Genomic DNA, 21,504 nt, shown 5'->3' on the forward strand with positions numbered 1-21,504 from the left:
TAGAGAGTGGGGGGGTAGGGAGGGTTGGGTGGGGGGGCATTATCATTAGGGCAGAGCCATAAATACAGTCTGCCCAGTTGTAAAATGTGTACTGTTTCCCACAATGCTCATCCTAAGCCAGAAAGCCTGAATTTGTTCATTCATTCATGTCACAGATTTTTACTGGGGCCCTACTATATGGTTCCAGTTACTCTTCTAGTCCAAAGCAATTAGTAGAATTTATGATAAAAATGTATAGAAAAAGTCACTAGGATAACTTTTTTAACCAAGATTCACTAATTATTAAATGTTTTGCTGTATTTGTTTTCTGTTCTCTTTCCATATGTTCATAGCTGTATATGCTGGATTAAAGTGGTTAGGAAATATTCAAAATGAATTAAGACATAATACCTTTTTATCTTTTTAACTACCATAAAATATAATAATGAAACAATCAGTTATTTTTTTATCAGTCAATAGAAATAAAAGTAGATTTAGGGAATAACAAAAAATTGATTTTTGAAAATGCTATGGTAAATAATTTCAGAGGCTTGGCAGGATCAATATATTTACTTTTGAAATCCAAGCAGTGGGTTAAAGGAGGAAATGTGGAATCCAGGGATCAGATAGACAGTTATAATACCAGCAGCACAGTCGCTGGGGCTGCCATCAGGTGGTGTGGCAGGGAGGTGCTGCACATGGGAGCCTGGCGTCCTTGGGACTTCCTAGTGCCTCATTATGTTATGAAATGAGCACCTTTCCCTAGGAAAATTAGTGTCTCTAGAAGTTGCCTTTTCCTTGTAACAATGGAGGTAACATGAATTCTAGTTGTACAGGTCCAAGCTTCACATAACTAGTGGTAAGATATAGCAAGAAGATTGCCTTCACAGAGCAGCTGACAGTATAACACATATGAAAACAGTGAATGCATTAGTGAGTGAGATCAAAGAGGACTTGAATAAATAGGCACACCTTGCTTTTCCTGGAAAGAGCATTGCTCAACCTGTAAGACTATCAATTCTCTCCAAATTATTCTAATGGTGTAACATAATTCTTTTTTTTCCCTGGGTCAAATTCTTTTTTTTTTTTGGCTTTTATTTTATTTTATTTTTTTATTGTGAAAACACTGTACAGAGGGGTTACAATTACATGGGCAAGATAATGAGTACATTTCTTATCAAGCATTGTAGCCTCCTCCAAAGGAGGTGTAACATAATTCTAACCATAATACCAACTTGAGGGTGGGAGCTGACAGAGGAATTCTTAAATGCATTTGAATGAGTAAACAACTAGTTGATAGCAACAAAAGAGAAAGTTGTCCTTGGAGATATTACTTGAAATGCTATGGTCGGTAAAATTGAAAATGGTGACATAGAACTCCGGAGAAAAATCTACAGAACAGAGCAATAGTTCCAGAAATAAACACAAGCATATGCAAAGTTTGAAATAAATAAATTTATTTCAAACAACATTTGATTAAATAGATTGTAAGAAGTAAACTCTGTGTTATACCAAGAAGACATGCATTACCCATTTAAATATAAAAATCCTTTGGAGATGTAAGAAAAATATTAGATGAGTAGTTTTATAACTTCAAAGTAGAAGAGGATTTTAAAAATGCTATCAGTAGCAAAAATATATATGGAAAAATATATGATACATCATTTTGGAAAAAATTATCATTTGTATGCTCTAAAAGAAAAATAAACTCTGGGCATGAGTAGAAATTTCACAACACAAATAATAACAATGCCAAAAATATATGCACAGTGACAAACAAGGAAGAGCATCTACAACATCAGTGAAATTTCATTGCCTTTCCTTTCATACTGGCAAAGGTAAGATGCTAAAATTCAATGTTGATAACGATGTGGAGAAAAGAAATTTTAATATCGCACCAACAGAAGTAAAAATTTGCATTTACTTGCCATATGTGAAAAATGTATATAGTATTTTAGTTCTAGGGTTTTATCCTTGAGAGATAAAAATGGGTATAAGAATTCAGCTATTAGGATAGAACAGAATTCAGACATTTACCATAGCACTCCAGTTAAGACGCTTGATATCTAGGGACTGCTTACATTTACTGCATCCATGGAATCCCTGGAAACCAGCCATTAATGATTATGTGGTAGAGTTATGCCAAGTGATATAAAGGGACTACCACAGTGCATCTCAAATGAAAACACAAAGCTTGTGCAACAGCCCGTGACGCTGATGTCTATCTCTTTTTCCTGATAAGTTGTAGATACACATTGAATGTATATTTGGAAAGAAGTATATTGTATGAAGTTATGGTTATTTAGATTTTCCTCATTGTGTGTGTAATTTTTAAAAATCTAACATGAAACCGTTGACAGCGCAGGCTCTAGAGTCAGGTGAGTCTGTCTATATCCAGATTGGTGCTGTTTGTTATCTGACATCAGACAAGTTAACTCACAGAGCCACACACTTGCACCTGTGGAATGTATATGATAATGACAATACCCATTAAACCTGCCTGCTAGATGGCTGTGTTGAAATAATTCATAAAATGCATAACATGCTTTTGTTATCTGTATTACTAGCATCTTTCTTTTACAGTTAAATATTTTTAGTAAGTTTTAAAGCACTTATTGAGGTGTGGTACTTAAGTAGGCTACAGTAATAGTGTTGAGGTCCCAGAACTGTTTAGACAGAGAACTAAAATGAAAAAAAGAAAACCCACGTTACCCTCACGATAAATGATTCATTAGTGTTTGGGAAACCACACTAATTGATTCTGTACAAGTTATTGGTTAACTCTATCTTTTGCTTAGGATCTTAAAAGTTTGTTACAGCAAAAGCTTGCATTTCTGTATGGATAGGATTTAAGGACACATGATAAGAAAATCTGCCATTAATATTGAAATAGAATAATATTTTATTAATGATAACATTATTTTAAAACAGAATGAATTGAATCTATAGTTGAGGGATGATTGGAAAAATAGAATTTTTCCTGGGGTGGGTCACAATCAGTAGATTCTCTTTCCTATTTCTCAGCTATGTCAGATGGTATCACAAGATGACACAGTGCCAGTTGCCAACAACAGCCAGAGTGAGGTGGTTACCACTTCGATGGGATTGGAAAACCACCCTGACATGGACATGGTTATTTTTGCAGGCAATCCCTGAGAATCTCAAATGCTGTAGCTTCAGTTGGTCAGCTGTGAAAAGGCTTGATTTTGAAGGAGAGAAGTAGGCTAGAAATATCACCTGAAAACACTGCTAAGTAGTCCTAATGTTTGCCCGCACGATGTCTAAGTCAGATAAAGCAAATAAAAGCCATACTGAGAGCTTTTAAAAGCCTGGTTTGGTTCAAAGGGTTTGTGGTACAAGCACAGTGCATGTGATTCTTTCTGAAATATGCCCCAAGAGGGGTGGAGACCAGTCTGTGGGCTATTTATCCCTCAAGGCTTCTTTGTTCAGACTCCCAATTATACCATGTCTATTTCAAGAAATAATATTTTCCAAAGTGGTGCCTCTTAATCTTTCCAGCCACACATAGAATGAGCTGAAGCTGAAAGGTAAGGGGAGAGGATGGAATGTTTTGGATGGATGCCTAATTGTTGCCCTTTAGATGCTTGACCCTTACAGCCTGCCATTTCTCTTGCTCAGTTTCTCCTTTTACTTTATCTGCAAAACCCATTCATCCATTGTAGACTTATGGATTGTAGAGGAGGCCTTTTGATTATATGGTTTCCATAGTTAAACTTTTTATTACCATATATTGGCTGTACAAGGAACTTTCACTGTCCTATTTCCATACACACATATACTGTCTCCTAATTGAATTCGCTCTCTCCATCTGTCTCCCTTTATCTTCCCTCACTTCCTAAGCCACTTTCATTGTTCTAATTTCATACTTGTATATAAAGTCTTTAAACCATATGTACTCTCCTTTGCAATTTGCAATCCCTTCCCACTGACATCACCCTCAACAGAAGCTGGAGTATATTCTCACCATTCATTTTCTTTTCTTTCTTTCTTTTATCAGTTGTGGGGCTTGAACTCTGGACTTGGACACTGTCCCTCAGATCGTCAGCTTAAGGCTAGCACTTGAGCCACAGCGCCACTTCCAGTTTCCTGGTGGTTAATTGGAAATAAACGTCTCATGGACTTACCTGCCGGGGCTGGCTTTGAACCGTGATCCTCAGATCTCAGCCTTCTGAGTAGCTAAGATTACAGGTGTGAACCATAAGCACCCAGCTAATTTTATTTCATTTTAATGGTCTTTTTTGTGTTTTGTTTTTATGTTTTGTGTTTGTTTTTGTTGGTCATGAGGCTTGAATTCTGGGTCTGGGCACTATCCCTCAGCTCTTTAGCTCAAGGCAAACACTCTACCACTTAAGCCACAGAGTTACTTCCAGTTTTCTGAATAATTTATTGGAGATAAGAGTCTCACGGACTTTCCTGCCTGGGCTGGCTTTGAACCTCGATCCTCAAATCTCAGCCTCCTGAGTAGCTAGATTTCAGGTGTGAACCACTGGCACCCGGCCATTTATTTTCACCAGTGTATATTAGTTGTACAAATGGATTTCATCACAGCATTTATATGGTATATAATATGTGCACATAAGCATGTATGAAAATTTAGTAAGATTACCCCCTCTATTGCTTTCTCTTTCTCCATTCTCATTTCCCCTCTACAATTCAGCAGTTCTCTTTGAGTTTCCTTATGCCATCTTCATCTACAGACTCAGTTTTTTTTTTTTAGTATTACTCTCCAACATTCTTGTGCCTTTTCACCTTGCTAACTTTATGATTATGCTCTCTCTCTATATGTATGTATGTAATATATAAGGCACGTTTTTGGGCTATTGGAAAGTATCCTTTCATTGGAAGGGTGAAATTCATCGATAGGAATGAGTTACAGAGCCCTTTGTCTAGTTAAGAAATAGCACCAGAAGTTTTTAGAGGAAGCCTTCCACTGAGTCCATGATGCTCTAAGCTGAGAAGGTAGATGAGTCCCTGGGACTGGCTGGCAGAACTCCTTCCCCTCCCCATCTAGCCTACATTTGAATCACAATAAAAGAGCTGAGGCTAATAAGGAAAATGCAGGCTGACAAGTGTATTATTTGACATACTATGGAAAAAAACAAAACAATAGGAACTAGGTCAAAAATGGCAAAAAGGATTAGGGCTTAAATGGGGACAGGTTTCCAGACAATGAAGGGAAGAGGATCTGGCAGTAATAGGGTCTATAAACTCCAACCCATTAGCTTCATGTCTGGCAGTAATTAAGAGGCCAAAGAGAAGACGGCAATGAGGCCACAGAGGATAAAAATGGCAAGGAGTAAAGGACTGCAAAGTTCTATGGAGTTGGTGACCTTACAGGACAGAGAGGGCATGCAGGAGACAGGCTCTCAGTTGAAGGAGAGAACAGAAGCCTCTCCTTTAGCCTCTTTGCAGTTGGCCGGCAGATAGATACGGAAGAGCAGTAAGTGGAGGGGAGGGAATGGGCGAGCATGAGACAGGCGAGTGCAGGGTTCTGCCCAGGCTTGGGTACCACTGCCTGTGGCACCATCAGGTACTCTTTGTGGCCCTATTTCTACTCAGGATTTCCATCAAACCTACTTGAAACAAGACTCTAAGCAAGGTAAGCCATTGAGTGTAAGACTACTACATCTTTTTTTTTTTTTTGGTGGAGCCACAAAATTTTATTTCTTTTTGTTAATATTTACTGTTATTAAAAAGGTGATGTACAGAGGGGTTGCAGTTAGAACCACTACATCTTCAGATGAATCTAAGCATGGGCATCACGGCCTCTTGGCTTCACGACTTCTCTGAGGGATGCCAGACTTTCCCACCATGTAACCAATGCACACACCAGCTGGATTCCTTTCAAGGCTCCTCTGAACGTCAGCTGCAGTGTACTTTGTATGTGAATGTGCTTGTCTACATCAGGGATGTCTGTCCATGCAGGAAGCTGAACAGGGATCCTTTCTTGCCCATTCCGTTGGCAGAACACATCATACACATAAGGTATTCATACACCACCCTGCAGTACTTAGTATTGTTTCAGAGATAGGGGATAGAAAATACAAACAGAACCATAGATTCAAGTAGACATGCTGAGTTCTTGCATCTAAAGTCAAATGGCATTTGAAACCAGCACAGTTTTCCTGGAGGATGGGACAGGCAAGAGTCCATAGGACACCTGTGCCAGTTCACTTCTCAGCAGGTTTGGATCAAATGTCACAGACCTCTTGAGGAGTAAGAGCAATGTCAAAGAGCAAACCTTAGTCATGCCCATGCTGAGGGCAGGGAACTAACTCTCCTTGGTTTCCCGAGTCACTCATAGTGTTTCCTGCTAAGAAGCTCTTAGGTATTGTCTTATCCTGAGGGCAGTCGAGTTGTTCACATGGTCAGCTGCCCAGATAAGTCTTCATGACCGTTTGGTGCTCAGCAATCAAACATTCTGAGATTGCTTTCACATGTGTGTTCAGAACACTTTCCAGCTGCTGAAATATATCTATGCAAGCTCAGCCATCCCTTTGACAACTAACATTAAATAAACTGTTACTGGGAATGGTGGTACATGACTCTAATCTTAGTTATTTGGGAGGCAGAGACAGACAGATCATCATTTTAGGCCAGGCCAGGCCAGGCAAAGTTAGTGTAAGACTCTATTTACAAACAAAAACAATAAACATTAAACAAAAAAACTAAACAGAAAAGGTCTAGGGGTGAGACTCAAGTGATAGAAAATCTCACCTTGAGTTCAAAGAAAAAGATAGAAAGAAAGAAAGAAAGAGAGAGGAAAGAAAGAAAGAAAAGAAGGAAGGAGGGAAGGAAGGAAAGAAGGAAGAAAGGAAGGAAAGAAGAAAGAAGAGAAAAGAAAGAAAGAAGAAAAGAGAATAGAGAGATAAGTACTCTCTGGGGACAATACAACAGCACAGAAATAAAGCCTTGCCTTAGAAGGATATACATTCTTGGGGGGAGGGGGGAGGCTGGGAAGGGATGTGAAGGGTAAACAAAGGAGGAGCCTGCAATGCTTGGTAAGAAATGTACGCATTATCCTGCCCATGTAATTGTAACCCCTCTGTACAGCATGTTCACAAATAAAACAAAATTAAATTGAAAAAAAAGAATAAAAGAGACAATGGAATTTGAAAAAAAAAGAAGGATATACATTCTTGTGGGTAGTTTGGGGAAACACAAAATTAATGCTATGAATATAATATAAACTAGAAGCTGATACAAGCTAGGTAAGAGGGGCTTAGTGTTGGGGAAGTATCAAATTTAATTGTCTCAAAATATGCAGGTGTTTGGCAGTATACAAAATTGCACTGTAGTTATTCAGTTTTCATGAGTAATCGTATTCTAAGATTTGCATAACACATTATAATTTTCAAAGCACTCTCCTATCTATTATTTCCATGACAGTACCTCCACCAATCTCAATTTGCTCCAGTCAGGCATGCATTCAAACTGGATTAAAGTTTGGCTTTATAATACATTGAGATGACTTTCTGAAAAAAAAAAAAAAAAAGGTCTGTCTCATGATTTGCATGTCTTACAGTGAATTGAATCAAGCGTTTCCTTAGGACAAAGATATGTGAGATGTCTCCCTGGGGGCCTGGTGACGGAGAAACGGTGAGCTGGAGATTGCCATAGCACATGGATGTTCTTTTATGCGGCTGGGATGCAGGGAGCACAGGCCCATTCTTCTGCAGAGGGCACTTCAGGCCATCACAGTGACATAGGTAAGGGACATTCTACCATCCCTGCCGTGCCCAGGTCTAGCAACCCATCTTCAGCTCAATTGTACCTTTCTCCTCAGTGGCTTAATTTTTGTAATCTTCTTGCCCTATGTCAGCTGGCTTCTCCTCTTGGATGGTAAATCTTTGAAGATTCATTGCCCCTTTCTCTCCCCTTGATTGGTCTTTCTTCCAATTATCTCTGAGATAGTTTGGGGCTTATGATTTCTAAACACACAGATGAACGATTACATGCATTTCCTTTCTGATCAGCTTGATTTCAGTTTTAACGTTCTCCTCTCTCAGTTTGGGCTCCCATCCTCTGTGAACATTAATCTCAGGCTCTAACCCAGTGCAATCAGAAGGTGCAGGACAGATGTCTATTCTCTGCACATTTACGTATTACCCCTCCCACCAGTCCTTGACTGGAGCAGGGTTACCAAGTAAAATATAGAACACTCAGCTAAATACACACTTCAGATAAACGAATAGCTTCTCCTGTTTACTACCAATATATCATAAGCATTATACGAGAGAATTATATACTAAAATATTCTCCCCTGCTTAGCTGTAGCTTAAATTTAATGAGGCATCCTGCATTAAAATTTGTTAAACAAATCTGTCAATTCTTCACTCCAGGAGGTTTTTTTTTTTTTTTTTTCTGGTGCCGGTCCTGGGGACTAAACTCAGGGCCTGGTTGATATCCCTTAGATTCTTTTTCTCAAGGCTAGTAATCTACCACTTGAGCCACACTGCCACTTCCAGCCTTTTCAGAGTAATTTATTGGACACAAGAGTCTCACGGACTTTCCTGTCCAGGCTGGCTTTGAGCTGTGATCCTCAGATCTCAGCCTCCTGAGTTGCTAGGATTAAAGGTATGAGCCAGGTGCCTGGCTCCAGGAAGTTCTCATTGACTCTTCTTGCCCTTCCTAGAGGTTAGTCTTGGTCTCAGTGGAAAGGTCTAGAGCATCTAGTCAAACACCATAGCAGTTCTAATCGTGAGTCTTTTCCCTGCACTGTAGTTTGTAACTAGTAAGTTTAAAAAATAGAAAATGTACTCTGTATCAGAAAGAGATCATCACACAGCTAAAACACAGACTATCCTTGTCCCAGCAAGCACTTAGGGCTTTCTCCTTTCCTCCACAGCACAAGCTATCAAGGTAGCCAGTGGTACTAACTCAGCTTGCTGTTAGAAGACTTCCTGCAGAAGGTTGGACTTGCTGGATGAGTAGCCATGGAGGAGGCAGGAAGAGGGCTTTTGTTTGCAGAGAGAAAAAGGTGTGCAAAGAACCAGATGAGTGGGAGATTATAAAGTTACTAGGTAATGAAAATCTCACTGTTGCTTCTGGGTGGAGGGGCGGGGGAGGGGGGACAAGCCATGTAAGACACAGCTATAGTCTGTCTGGAGACCCAATTGTTAAACATTCATCTGCACAGGTTTGGAAAGAAAACAAGAGCCAGACCACAAAGACTTTACATGTTGCTGAGGAAGCTGAGTTTTATCTCAGAAGGAGTGGAGAATTATTGGCCTTTGAGCTGTGACATGCTCAGATGTATATTCAGAAAGAAACCTAGCTAATCAGAAGGCTGGGATCTGAAGATCGTGGTTCAAAGCCAGCCCAGGCAGGAAAGTTCCTGAAACTCATATCTCTAATTAACTAATACACACACACACACACACACACACATACACACACAAAGTGAGACCTGTGGCTCAAGTGGTAGAGTGCCAGTCTTGGGCAAAATGTCCAATGGGATAGCATTGCCCAAACCCTGAGTTCAAGACCAAGAACTGGTTCAAATAAGAGCAAGCAAGCAAGCAGAAACAAAAGAAAGAGAAAGAAAGAAAAGGAGGAAGGAAGGAAAGAAAGAAAGAAGGAAAGAAAGAAGGAAAGAAAAGAAAAGTTGAGGAAGGAAGGAAGGAAGGAAGGTAGGAAGGAAGGCAAGAAGGAAGGAAGGAAGAAGTAGAAAAGAAGGAAGAAACTTCAGAGAACAGATTTAGGGGGACAAGATGGCAGGAGCGTGACCAACTGGGAGGCAGCTGCAGTGATTCAGGCGAGAGAAACTGAGATGAGGGTTGGTGTGATCAAGAGATGCTAAAGGCATAAAATCAACAGGATTTTATTGCTAAATTAGATGAGCAGGTGATGAATGGGGAGAGAGGCCCATTTCTGTTTTGGGAAATTATGGGATGGTAGGACATTCATCAAGTTACAGGGAGCACAGGGGGCTTTGGGAGTGAGGACTATGAGAAAGACCATCTGAAATAGCTTTATCTTGCATTTAGCACATACTATTTTTTTTATTTTGTTATCCATTTTCTTATATGTGCTGCTCCTGGGTGAACCAGTGTGGGAATGCCCTTGTGTCTTGATCTCACTACCATGCCTTGGAGGTTACCCCAACAAACATGGAGCCATAAGGCTCCAAGCTGCCTATTGGCTGCATACGAAGCCCTGACAGAAACTTTAGCTGGGACCCAACTTTGTCTTGAAGATGTGCTTCTACTCTGAGGAAATCAGAGTTCCTGAAGTGACCTGGCCCATGTAGGAGGCCACATTTCACATTTGACAGCAAGAGGCTAAGGGCAGTCGGTGGCAGCTCAGTCCGCAGAGACCTATTCTCTCTTCCTCTTTCCCTCTCTCTAATTTTTTTTGTAGATCCCCATAAATCCTTCCAAAGAGATTAATTCCCTCAGGATCGAGAGAGCCCTGTGGGGTTGGGAAAGATGATGGAAGGGGTGATATCGATCAAGATGCATTGTACTTCTAAACTGACATGTTGATTTAAAACCCTTTTGTGCAACTACTTAAAGATAATTTCCAAAAGGGTAAGAAAAGAGACAGCCCTGTGCAATCTCGAAATAAATGAGAGCAAAATGTACAGAGATTTCTGAGAAAAGTTAGCGTGGTGTGTGCATGATCCCTGGGTGTTACTATGCAGTTGAACAGCTTTTTCTTTCCTTCTTCTTCTTTTTTTTCTTCGCTTCCCCTGAATGGTGTTCTTTGCTCTCAAGTTAACTCATGTACTGGATTCAGTCCAAGTACATTTTGTTTCTTGACTTCCAGCCAGCCTTCTCTCAGTTGTAGCACATTCCCTCCTTTGCTCCCGTCCTTCCCCTGGCCGTGTCTCTCTTTTTTATAATCATTTCAACTTTTTCCATGTGACTGAACTGATACCAAGGAAAACCCACCAGAGCTTCCACCAGAGTGAGGCTGCTGAATCTCCTGTGGGACCCACCAGCCCTTCACTCTGCACAGGCCTGCATGGCCAGCCTATGCTGAAGGCAGCTGAGGCGGAGAGCGCGTCTTGAACTCTGCCCCCTGCCAAATGCTTTCCAGATGTGCAAACCCCAGCCTCCCTGCACTCTGACTGTAGCCTTGCCAACACACATCTGCAGATTCCTAGTGCACAGGAAACTTGAAAGAGGATCTTTTACAACATCTGCTGTCTTTGCCTTGCTCTCCCTCTCCGCCTTCTCGGACTTTGCCCTATATTTCATCTCCTCCATTAAATAAATCCATTACAGAATTGCCATACAACTCCACTTGGCTCGAAGAGACCAGCTTTCTTTGTCTCACTCCAGAGCCCCATGTTAGCTCTCAGGACAGTGGAGTATAGCACCATTAGAAAGAAGTACAAACGCAGCTCTGGAGTCTGGAGGAGGAGAGTGGGTGCCTGCCCATAAACTGCAGAGGGAGTTTTTGGCATAAGAGAAAAGGCCTGAAGAGCTCAGCTTCCAATCCTAGTCTTCATGAAGTTTGCAGCTGTACCTCCTGGAAGGAAGGTGAAGGCTATTGGAGGAGAGAGCCTCTTCTTCATCACATTCAGTTTCATGGATTGAACAAAATCCTGAAAACAAAGTATTTATATGCAGAATGAGTTCCTCACCTCTTCTGTCCCCCTCCCTCCATAGCCAACGGTACTCATTGGGCTAAGAGGTCAGAAGAGAACCAAAATGTGCTTCAAAGGATGGAGGAAAATAGTCAGGAACCCTTTTTATAATTCAAGAGCAGACTCCTATGAAGCACTCACTCTTGCTAGGGAAATGATTGCTGGGTAATAGATGATTGACCATTCTATCTTTCACAGACCTTAAACTCTGTCCTGTTTCATTCCAGGGGAACATGGAACAGAACCAAGTGACAAACATTAAGCAAGAAAAGAACATGCATGCAGCATGGAAGGGAGCTAGGTAGGACAGAACTCTGAGCTCTGGAGCTGAGAGAGGAAGAGTTACAGATGGGAAGTTGCCACCTGTGCACACAGAGTTCCTGGAGGAAGTAGTTAAGCTATCAGGGTTAACAACCGCTGCTCCATTCATTTATACACAATGGAATTCTATGCTTCCATCAGAAAGAATGACATTGCCCCATTCGTAAGGAAATGGAAAGACTTGGAATAAATCATATTAAGTGAAGCAAGCCAGACCCAAAGAAACATAGGCTGTATGGTTTCCCTCGTTTGTAATAACTAGAATATGTCCAGGATACTCTTAGCAAAGGATCACAATAGCTCAATAGTTATGTGCATAAGACTTGATAAAATGATGCTTATCAAAACAAACTCCAGGAAATGGAAACAAGAGGGTTTTTTTGGTAATATATTGTTTGCAGTTATTTCTTCTTTTCTTTATCCTTTGGTTTATTCCATGTTGTCACTATTTTTGAATTCTGTACCCTTCGTCTTGTACATAAGTTTATCTGACATGGGGAAAGGAAGGGGAATCACGGGAATGGTAGGACAAAGAGTATCATAACAGTGATACTCAGTAGAGACACTATGTTGGAAATGAACTTTACAATTTAGGGTGTAGGGGAGTTGGGGTGGGATTAAGAAGGAGAAAATGAAGGAGGAAAGACCACTGTTCAAAAAGAACTGTACTCATCACCTGACTTACATAACTGTAACCCCTCTGTACATCACCATTACAATACATTTTAAAAAAGAACTGCTGGGGCTGGGAAAATGGCTCAGAAGTAGAGTGCTTGCCTTGTATGCCTGAAGCCCGGTGTTTGATTCCTCAGGACCACATAAGCAGAAAAAGCCAGAAGTGGCACTCTGGCTCAAGTGGTAGACTGCTAACCTTGAGCTGAAGAGCTGAGGGACAGTGCTCAGGCCCAGAGTTCAGGCCCCAAACAACCGACAAAAAAAAAAAAAAAAAGAACTGCTGCTGATGGTCCATTTATGGTGAGTCATCTATGGCTTGAAAGGCCACTTTCTGCACCTGGGCAAAACTGTCTCACCCCTGTATCCTCAGGGCTGGTTAAGTCTGTGACAATTGCATTATGCCTTAGTGGTCCAGCCTCTGGCTTTCAGAAGAAGCCCTGTGACCTGGCTGCTTTACCCCTATCCCCTCCTCATTTACAAAATCAAAAAGGAAAAAATACATCAGTCTTCTACTCTGAACTTCCGAAAAGCAAGAAAAAGAGATAGTTACTCCTGCCACCATCTCAGCTCCTTTCTATATTCTTGCATATAAGGGAAACTAGATCAGGATATGTGAAGCTTTCCTTTCTGCATGAGAATCTAACCTCTAGGTGACCTGCAATTCGGACACACGGATATCCTCAGAGGGGGAGAATACAAACTAGGTTTCCAGGCAGCAAGGCTGAAGGGTAAAAATGACCCCTGATGGGAAAGCTGCATCTGATAGGAATGAATGAGAAGCCAAAAACAAACACAACCCAAACCAAGCCAAACAAACAAAAACAACCACCTGCTGGGTATGCCATTCTCTGGGCTTCTCTGAGTGTGAAGATTTTCACTAGCGTGCCCCAGACCATGAAAGCTATTTGTAGGGAGTTGTCGAAAGAGAAATGTCTCCCTTGAAGAGTGATCATTTTTGCTAGGTGAGGTCTGATACCTGTCCAATGAGAAACTCATCCCTTTTCATCAGAACTGCTTCTGGAAAGAGGGCTGGTGCTGGATGGCTATGAGATGAGAGGAAATGGAAAACAATATGAATCTGATATGTCATGAAGACAGATTCGAAGCTTGTCCAGGAGTTGAAGTCTACTTCCTTGTATTGTTTTGGTCTTTCCCTAGTATTGCTTTTAACCAATAGAATATGGCAACGTAGAAATTATGTCTCTTCTGGGATCAGAGAAACTAGGATTACTGTCTTGCTAACAAATTCTCACTTTGGATTTGATGATGCATCTTGTCAAAACAGAGAGGTCAGAAATGGCAAGAAACATGTCAGCCTTGGCCAGCAGACAACTAAAGCCTCTTTCCAGTGGTTTTTGAGGAACTGAATCCTATCAGCAACTACTTAAGTGAGTGAGGAAGCAGAACCTTCATCCAGTTGATCCTTCAGGTGTATCCTGAATCCCATCTGAAACCTTGATTTCAGCCTTGGGAGAGAATGTGGAGCTGTGCCTTGATTCTTGACCCAGAAGTAAGAATATATTGCATTGCACTGATAGATACCAACGTAATTTGGTACAGCCAAATTGGCATAGCCAACAGTCCTGATTTCCCTAAGAATAACCAAGTTTTATTACTGAGGGTCCTTTGTTCCAGTAAGTTCCTAAATCTGGGACAAAGTTGAAAGAGTTGCCATGTTCTTTGTAATGTACTTCTCATTTAAGCAGGTGCATCTTGAAGATTGAGGATCTTTTCCTAGAAGTGGATATTTTGTGTCTAAATGGTAAATTTCTCTAAAATTCTTTTAGGTGTTCCTAAATTCCCCTTCCGAATGGTTGTACTGTTTTCTTCTCCTTCTGCAATATGTCAGTCTCCTAACCATTTATATTTTTTATTAGCTATTTATTTTATCATGAAAGCAATTCACTCTGTTGTTATACGTGTAGGTATAATTTGGCTTAAAATCTCTTAGAATAAAGAGATACATTTAATCACTAACACTGGTAGAATTTAGCAGCATTGTTTATACTTGCTTATTTCTATAAACTCATTTTAACTTTAATTTTAAGTTGTTATTATAAAGGTGATATACAGAAGGGTTACAGAAACAGTCAGGTAAAGAGTACGTTTCTTTTTGGACAATGTCATCATTTGCTCTCTTCCAGTTTTTCCCTCCCATCCTACCCACCAGTTGTTTAGTTCATTTTCAACATAGCATCTAGTGAGTACCACTGCTGCATTTGTTTACCCTTTATCCTCCTTCTCCTCACAAAGACAGGTAAATGAACAAATAGGACAAAAAGAAAAGAAAACAAAAGTAGCAAAATAGCAAAAAATCCTCTTGCTACTATATCTGGAAGTTCGTTTTATAAACTCTTTTTCTCAGTTTCATTTTGTCTCACATAGGGAAAGAAGTGAACCCAAGTCAGACTTCCATGGTGTAGATCTATGTGTTTGTGTGTGTACATGTGAGTCTTCTTTTTCTGTACTTGATTCATATAACTGGTTGACTGAACTTTCAATTGCGTATTCAATCTCTTGCCACATCATGAGTAGAATCACCAAATGGCACACTGAATTCCAGTACTAGAATCAGATATTAAAAGAGAAAATGATGATCTGAGTGGAGCGCTTTGTGATTGTTGGTGAATTTATCTCATTCAAATTTGTACTTCCTCAGGGCAGTAACTGAAGGAAATGCTCATGGCTGGGTTGTGAAGCCCAGGTTCTGGCAAAAGATGCCCAGCTGGATGTGAGGGAGGAGTGTCGGCCAGGGCTTCATTAATAGTCAATTGACTACACTTCAGCTTTGAAGAAACCTTAAATCATTACTCTTTAAAAATATAGTATGTGGCTTGGTCCTGGTGGCTCATGTCTATAATCCAAGCTACTCAGGAGGCTGAGATCTGAGGATTGTGGTTAGAAACCAGCCTGGGCAGGAAAGTCTATGAGATTCTTATCTCCAATAAAGCACCAAAACCAGTTACAAGTGGAGCTGTGGCTCAAGTGGCAATAAAGGCTCATGGACAGTGCGCAGGCCCTTATTTCAAGCATAGGACAAGCATACATAAACACAATATTCCAATTTATAATATGTGGCAGAAATCCTGTTGCTAGTCTAGTTATGGCCTATATGCTGTCTTAACAGGTTATAGGAATTTAGGGAAAGGAAAAATGAATTATTTATTAAGCATCTATAGCTATATTTTTCCCTACAAGTACTGGAGACATGGATTATTGACCTAGCTTTCCTGATGAGGAAACTGAAGCTCAGGAAGGCTAAATAATCAGTCTGAGATCCAAAAACCAAATTGATAAGATCCACAATCAAGTTGTAGACACCTAAATCTCTGGTCTTTCTACTCTATCGATCTCTGGCCTTTTTACTCTGTGCTCTTCAGGGCTTGACTGAACTTTAATTTTTGTCAGAGAATGTTCTAGAGAGGGGTGAGGGGAATCCAGTAAACAATATCCCTTTGATCTTGTCAGCCAGTGGCATCCGCAGAACAAATCCAGTTATGTTTATGGTAGTTTGGAAGGCATGGTTGGGCTCCATGGAGCCTGGTCCTCAGAATGCCTGTGACCTCCTTTCTACCAGGAGGCCAAGGATCAGGAGTGTTTCAGTTTTGACTCCCCTGTCCTTGGTGAATCTCCTGTAACGGACCACTATGGGGATGAGACTCAATTTAGACTTCAAGTCCAGCACTCTTGCTTTCTTCTGCATTTAGTGGTATACCTGTAGGGGCGTGTGGGGTTGTTTATCATTTCTCTTGTTTATAGTCTCTGTGTCCCCAAATGGCTCCCCGAGGACAGGCTGTGAGCTGGTGTTAATGGGGAAATTTGTGAAGTGATGTTGTAAGTAGAGAAGCCAGGAGGTTCAGGCTCAAATGGTCAGCAGTTACATTGGCTTCTGGTCTTGTATTTTATAATCTGAAAAAGTTCTTTTCTTCCTTTTGTATTTTATTACCATTTACTCAAGCTGTTTTTTGCTTCAGTCTGCTTTGAATTTCTTGAAACTGCAATTTTCTCTAGTCTCTTCCCACATCTGAGATATTGCTGGTTGTTCTTTTTTAAAGATTGGTATCTTGTACCTCCCTGTTTTTTTTTTAAATTAAGTTTTTTTATTGTGAAAATACTGGACAGAGGGGTTACAGTTACAGGAGCAAAGTAATGAGTACATTTCTTATCCAGCATTGTTGGCTCCTCCTTTGTTTTACCTCCTTGTTTTATAGCGAGATACATTCACTAGGATGATCTTTGACACTTGGGAATAGACAGAAGAGGATAGAGGAGGAGGGCAGCAGTAATTTGGTTGCTAAGGTAACTTCTCCCAGATTTGGAATTACATGAACTCTTCATGTAGTTCTGAGCACAGAATGAGGGCTCATAACTTGTGTGATTCTATGTATTCTCAGTTTAACTTATAAAAAGCAATATTAGCCAATTTGAATGAGAAATATCCTCCAAGATCAGCCATTTGGTGCTCTGAAACTCTAAACCAGAACATAAATTATGCAATCAATAACTTTTTACTTTTAATCTTCTCTTTCTAGTTCTCGGTATCATTTTATAAAGTTAATTTGACCTTGGGCTAAACTAGAGATTTGGTTACCTACTATTAGGAACTCAATTTAACAGTGATATGAACAAAATAAGGGTTGTTTTTTTCTTTTATATAAAACCACTGCAAGAAATTCAAGACATAGCAACTCCACGATCAGGAACTCAGGCTGCTTCTACCTTTATTTTTTCCCTTCTATCCTCAATATATGCCATCTATGTTCAAGTTACCTTACTATTAAGAGATAGCTGCTGGAGCACCGTCCATCACTTCTTCCTGGAAGACATCAGGAAGATGGAAGGACAAGGGATATGGGCACTTGTCCCTTATTTAAATCAACATTGACAAGTCACACCTAAAATATTTACCAATAGATTTTGCTTCAGTCTCATTTACTATACCTACATCTACAAAGGAGGTTTGGAAATGTGATTTTGTCAGGAGGGTATGCTGTATAATCTACCCATGTTGGTATATTTTACTAAGAAAGGCAGTAGAATGGCTCTAAAATAGACAAGGAGCAACCTCTGTTGCAATCCCTGGGACAAATTGTTGGTTCTTCTTCCAGATAGGAGGGTTGGACAGGCCCATCATTCTGAGGTGTGGTAGCAAGTGCAGCGACACTAATACCTTGGTCAGACCAATCTAAGAGCAATTCCCACAGTCTGCATCTGTGGCCAGCGACACTAATACCTTGGTCAGGCCAATCTAAGAGCAATTCCCACAGTCTGCATCTGTGGCCAGGTCTGTCAAGGGTCACCTCCTTCTGTCTGTCACATTCTCTCCTTTATAAGGCTGTATGTCATTATGGGAAGACAGACCCACATAATCTAGGATGAAGTCCTCCTCTGCAGAGCCTTAACTTAATCACACCTCTGATCATATAAAGTATTAATCATCATGTTTTATGAGGGTAATACTCATAGATTCCAATAATTAGAAAAAAATATATCCCTTAGGAGTATATCATTATTAGCTTACTACATAGAAGTAACTTGTTTCTGAGTTACCTTATCTAACATCTATGCAAAAAACTCTTTTTTTGTTTCCTCAATAAATCAATTTATTTAAAAGAATATGTTACAATTAATTACACTAAGTGACATTACCAAACAATTTTAGAGTGGTTAGCTCTAGAACAAGGAATGAAAGGAACACTGTTAGCCACTATGTGTCTGTGCAAAAAACTCTTTTTTGTGAACATACTGTACAGAGGGGTTACAATTACATGGGCAGGATAATGCGTACATTTCTTACCAAGCATTGCAGCCTCTTCCTTTGGTTTACCCTTCACATCCCTTCCCAGCCTCCCCCCTCCCCCCCAATCCCAATCCTTCTCCTTCCCTCCCCTTCCCCCCCCCCCCCCCGCACCGACGTTGTAAAGCTCCTTTTGGACATGACAACTTGTACTTCTCATTGTTGCAACAGGTCCACCTGTATCCTTAAACAACTGGTTTTTCCCCATCTCCTCCACAAGTTATACTGACATCAAATATAGTGAAAGCAGGGGTTATACTGTGGGGGAGGGACATACAAAGCAACAAAGAGATAATCTTATAAATGCATTAGAAACACATGCATGAAAGAAAAAAACATTAAAATACATATCTAAGGGTTCAGAAAGCAGAGCACATCTTTTTTTTTGGGGGGGGGGGTCCGGTCGTGAGGCCTGAACTCTGGGCCTGGGTGCTGTTCCTCAGCTCTTCAGCTCAAGGCTAGTGCTCTACCACTTGAGCCACAGCACCACTTCCAGCTTTTTTCTTTTTGCTTATGTGGTGCTAAGGAATCGAACCCAGGGCCTCATGCATGCAAGGCAAGCACTCTACCACTGAGCCACCTTCCCAGCCCTGCAAAAAACTCTTATGATGACCAAATAGCTGAATTTAGCCAAGTGCTGGCTCAAGCTTATAACCCTAACTACTCAGGAGGCTGAGATCTGAGGATTGTGGTTTGAAGCCAGCCCTGGTAAGAAGGTCTGTGAGACTCTTATCTCCAATTAAGTACCACAACACTGGAAGTAGAACTGTGGCTCAAAGTGTAGAGTGTTAGCTTTCGAGCAATAGAGCTTAGGGGCAGTGCCCAGGCCCTATGTTCAAGTCCCATGACAGATTAAAAAAAATGCTGTTTTTATTGCAAATATATAAAATATATTATCAATTCTGGTGGAAATTACACAAAGTAAAGTATATTTACCTTTTCTTATATGTTACAGAGCCAAGGTAGTGTTAATGTGATTTAACTATTATGATTTCAGAGTCATAACTGATGTTTATTGTTCTTCTGGTTTTCATTGGTCCATTTGGTTTTCATTGGTGTTTTTTTCCTCTCATGACTTCTTTAAAATAGGGATCATGAGGACATAATTACATCAGTTACATATAGTAAAATTCACACGTTTTATAGGGACAAATTTAGTCAGTGGTGTACTCCCACCAAAGCCTCTCTTCCCTTAAAATAATGCTTTTGTGATTCATTCATGTACAGTAATCTGTTCCTTTCTGCTTCTAACTAGTATTCCAATGCCAAGATTAATTTATTTTCCAGGTAATATCCACATGAGTTATTTCTAGTTTTTTGTGACTTGATTTCATTTATTTTATTGTTTGCTATTTTTTTCTTTCCAATTTTTGACAATAATTTGACAAAAATTTGGAGAGAGTTTCTGTGTCAACATATAGTTTCAGTTTTTCTTGATCAATGCCTAGAAATGAGATATTGCTGAGTTGTGGGGGAATATATATTTGACTTTTTAAGAAACTGCCAAAGAATTTTCTACCATCTTGTATACCCACTGGCAATGTGTGAGTTCTAGGCCTATGCATTCTTGCCAGCTATGGTAATGCTGGCTTTGTGTTTTTTGTTTCTAGTCTAGTAGATGTATTTTATTATCTTGATGTAATTTTAATATACATTTTCCTAATTGCTAATTACATTTGCTTGTATGACAATCATAGCTATCTGAGGAAGAATCTCTTCAAATCTTTTTCCATACTTTAGTAATATATACTTATTACTAATTATTAGAATTTCTTTTAGATTCTGGATCCCAGCTGGATCAGATCTGTGTTCTGCAATAACTTCTGTAAATATTTTCATCTTTCATGCAGCAGAAACTTAATCTTGATGAAGTCTAGGATGTCAGCATTTTCTGTTACAATTCATACTTTTTGTTATGATTTGTACTTTTTGTGTCAATTGTTGCCTATCTCAGTGTCTCTAAGATTTTCTTCCAGTATTTCCTTCTAGAAATTTTTGTAGGTTTGGGATTTTATTATTAGATCTATGACCTAGTTAGAGCCACTTTTTAATATGGTTTGAGATTGATTTGGGGTTAAATTTTTGCATCTTTTGCTGAAAAGACTAGGCTTTTCCTTCATTGGCACTTTTATTAAAAAATGATTGACTGATGTGTGCAGGTCTATGTGAAGACACTCTTCCATTCCTCTGGGTGTTACTATTGCTTCACCACAAACATGGTGTCAGAGTGTCTGGGTTATTCACATTTGTAAGATGTCTTGACATAAGCTAGTGTCAGCTCTCTACTTTTCTTTTTCAAAATAATTTTGGCTATTTAAATTCTTTGCTTTCCTATATAACTCTTAAAATCAATTTGTCAATTTCTTCCCAATAGATCTTCTTGTGTTTTAAGTGGATTTTCATTACAACTATATATGAATTTAGAAAGAATCAGCATTTTAATATTGAGTCTTGCAGTGTCTGAACATGTTACAGATTTCCATTTATTTAATTCATCTTATGAAGTTACTTAAAAATTTCCTCTTATGGTTGTGGTTTCAGGTGGAGGCTATACATAGAAATTACAATTTAAAAATGTTGACATGAGCTGGGACCCAATGGTTCATACATTTAAGTCTAGCTATTTGGGTGGCTGACATCTAGAAGACTTCATTTCAAGGCCAGCTTCAGCATATACGAAGGCCCCTTCTCAACCAATACTTTGGCAAGAACATGTATACCTACCATTTTAGCTATGTGACAGTCTAAGATTGGTAGGATTATGGTTCCAAGCCAGCATCGGCAGACAACTCTTGAGACTCCGACTCAACAGAAAGAAGCTGAACATGGTGGTTCATCTCAGATATGATATGAAGTCTACAATAGGCAGATCCTAGTTAAGGTGAGTACTTGCTTAGGAAGAGACATACTATCCTAAAAATAATCACTAACTTAGGAATGTAACTATACTTCACCTTGACAATAAAATTAAATTAAAAAAATCAGTGCAAAAAAAAAAAAAGGCTCTGTGCTGGGTGCCAGTGGCTCACGCCTGTAATCCTAGCTACTCAGGAGGCTGAGATCTGAGGATCATCGTTCAAAGCCAGCCTGGGCAGGAAAGTCTGTGAGACTCTTA

This window comes from Dipodomys ordii, unplaced genomic scaffold (assembly GCF_000151885.1).
Source record: "Dipodomys ordii isolate 6190 unplaced genomic scaffold, Dord_2.0 Scaffold28, whole genome shotgun sequence".
NCBI lineage: Eukaryota > Metazoa > Chordata > Mammalia > Rodentia > Heteromyidae > Dipodomys > Dipodomys ordii.